This window comes from Oryzias melastigma, linkage group LG6, assembly GCF_002922805.2.
Source record: "Oryzias melastigma strain HK-1 linkage group LG6, ASM292280v2, whole genome shotgun sequence".
NCBI lineage: Eukaryota > Metazoa > Chordata > Actinopteri > Beloniformes > Adrianichthyidae > Oryzias > Oryzias melastigma.
The window spans coordinates 4,184,570-4,187,789 of NC_050517.1; the positions used below are offsets into that span (position 1 = coordinate 4,184,570).

Genomic DNA, 3,220 nt, shown 5'->3' on the forward strand with positions numbered 1-3,220 from the left:
TGTTAATGATTCTCTGTGTCTTTATGTCTCCAGTTTTCTGCTCTTTGTTGTCAGGTCATCTGCTTTTTGTTTCTCCATAATATTAAGTTTATTTATCATCTGCCACTGAGCCTGCTGTTTTGGGTTCTTCATAACAGCATGCAGATTTCTTACCAGCGCTTGTACATCTTCTTATTTAAACTTTCATTTCAGCTTGTTTACTGATTTATCAGCTTTTAAAACCTGCTAGATAAAGTTCACAGGTTCATTTTTGTCTACTTAATGCTGATTTTTCTAAGCTTTTTCTGTCAGTCTTTCCTACGGAGCCCCTGACCTGACATTGGTAAAAAAAATACTAATTCGTGCCCACGAAATATGATTCCGTGCCCACGAAATATTATTTCGTTCCCACGAAATAATATTTCGTTCCCACGAAATCATATTTCGTTCCCACGAAATCATATTTCGTGCCCACGAAATCATATTTCGTGCCCACGAAATCATATTTTGTGCCCACGAAATAATTAAAGCGTTACCACAGAATAATAACTTCCGTTCCCCCGAGATAATTAAATCGTTCCCAGTGCTTACGCATGCGGATCCACAAGGTGGACAGCTCCGCGTGAAACGCACTTCTGTGTGAAAGCAAACCTCTACAGTAAGTACCTTGCATTCTTTACGTGCCTCTGTGTAACATATTCTCATTTGAGCTGAGATATCAAATAGTTTATAGTTTAGCTTAGCCTACGTTCATTTTTGTCTTACAGGCATTAGGCTAATGGCAAATGCTAAGAGGGGTGCACTGTGCACATAAAGGGGTGTCAAACTAAAGGAAGAAGAAACGAAAAAAGCGCAAGCCTAAATGCATTCGCTATTTTTAAAACTGTCTAGAGAAGGAAGGCAGGACAAAGATAGAGGAATGTAAAGTAAATATTATGTTAATCAGTCAATGACATTATTTTGCTGTTGCAGAACTATTGATAGCATCGTTAGCCGTTAGCATAATGTCAAAACTTGGCCAGCGCGACTTCTTTTAGACCTAACGTCAATTCATGTTAATTAAGGTAATTTTGTCATGGGCATTAGTTATGTAATAACCCCTACATTACCTTCGTCAGGTAAATGTTCAAATATTAGATTAGGTGTTATGATGTTATTTGCTTTGAAGTGGTTTTCCCACGTTTTCACAGCTTGTAACAGTGAATTAAAATGCTTTCCATTTTTTCTGCCGTTCTAAGCCCAGGTATTGTTGTGGTACAGTTGATTTTGTCTTTAGTGCATTTATGGTGGATTTTAATCAGCAATAAAGTACACATCAATATGTCAACATGCATAAAATCCCCACATGATATATTTTACTGCAGTTTATTGAGTCTGTGCATTCTTCGTATTTCACTGTAATGACAATAACATTGAAATCATTTATGAATAAATAATGTATTTTTCATATCAGATCAAGTAGATTGAATACAGTATTTTATAGTTAAGTCTACAATGTGCATGCATCTCTAGGTTTTTCTTTTTTTATTTATGTTGTTTCCTTTTTTTATTCTTAAAGTCCTGTGTTTATTAGACTATTGTCACATAATCCTCTTCTGTCCTCAGATGCACTGCCGAGGTTTCTCAGTCCATCTTCTGTAAATCCTCATGTTGCTCATGCATCAGCAGCACAACCCAGCATTGATGCAGGAGGATCAAGCACTGCACCTGCTCCAATAGACCATACTTGCTGGCCATCGTAAGTGCAAACCATGTGGTCTTCAAAAAGTTGTTAAATGCTTATGTTGTAAATGACTTTGCTGCTAGAAAAACCAGTAGAGCAAGACTGTCGCAGATTTTGTCAGATTGAGGAGGTGATTGTACAGTTATTAAGTAATTCAAGTTAAGGTAGTAGATAACACCGCCTAGTTTTCATAAAATCATCTTAAAAAAAAAATTATAATAAAATTAAAGAATCCTATTTTGGTGCCAACTTGCTTCTTTAATATCTAATTTTTATACATTAATGTTACTTGCTTACATGATTTTATATACTCTAACCTATTTATATTGTCTTTGATTTAATTGTACTGAAGAACTCTTTTGTTCCTCGTGTCATCAGGCAATACAACTCTTTGGCTGAACATCTGAGAAGCTTTTAAATGTTTTAATCCATTAATTTTTAACCCATTTAATCCATTGATATTTAACTTATTTATTCCTGTAATTTAATTTATTATTTAATCCTTCATTTTTTTAACCCACCGACTCCAAGTGTTTTTATTGTGCTTTTATGTTTGTATGTTTATATGATTGTCAGCAGTTGACCAAATTTAAATTTCCCTAAGGGATTATCAAAGACTCTATCTATCTGTCTGTTTATCTAAAATATTTAAAGTATTTTTTTTTATTTGTTTCTTTAATTTTGCTATAAACATTTTTATGTGCAATTGCATTATTCAAAATGTAAAAAATTGCGCTGACAAAGTAATCCATTTTTTTTGGAGAATAGGTACACTAGAAGAGAAAAATTTTGTGATGCAATGGGGCGCTGCCTATCTTGCCTCATGCACCAAATTGGCGAGGGCCAGCCCAGAGTGTTTTCTTAAGTCTATGTGGTTTTCAGAACTGGCAGAACTGTATGGCTGAAAATGTGTTCTCCTCCTTGTGTTTATAGACAATTTAATTAAATTTCATTCATACCGTGTTTTTTATTCCACATATCAGGACAACAAACAGCCCTGTTTGTTTTGTTAAAAAACAGTTTGTTACAGCCCTACTGGGGCTGACTCACATTAAGCCAGTTTGTGACACAAGTAAAGCTGAAAGCTACAGTGTTTGAGTCGTGCACATGTACTTTTTACAAAAGTTTTTAATGCTATTAAAGTCTATAAACTAAGGGGGAAAAAGCTAAATTCATACAAAAGTATTTTTAGAGAGATATGTCCATGTGCTTTCTTTTAAGCCTGCTATTTATTTGAATGTTCTTTGTAGAAATCAACCCCACAATGGAGACACAGCTGCGAGAATTCTTGATGGAGCGCAATATAGCTGAGGATGTGATTCAGAAACTTGAAGATGAAAATGTAAGTTACTACTTTCTTCATTTATTAAATCAAGCTCTGATATTGACTGACTTTGCTTTAAAGATGGCACGAAAAGTGTAATAAGGTATGTATTTTTCAAGTACAATATGTTTTTATTTTTCCCAATACTATTGGCTTTTTCTTAGGGTCGGGAATCAGTGAATAAATTTAACTAA

General features: G+C 34.4%; 1 long non-coding RNA gene across 1 annotated transcript in view; it reads left to right on the forward strand.

Annotated features, from left to right (window-relative positions):
• Positions 1-646: 646 nt before the first annotated feature.
• The window catches only part of LOC112160918, a 3,777-nt gene continuing 1,203 nt past the window's right edge, over positions 647-3,220 (forward strand). Inside the window, exons 1-2 of the long non-coding RNA XR_002921754.2 lie at positions 647-1,717; positions 2,953-3,044. This is a non-coding gene — a long non-coding RNA (uncharacterized LOC112160918). The remainder of the gene's footprint in view (positions 1,718-2,952; positions 3,045-3,220) is intronic.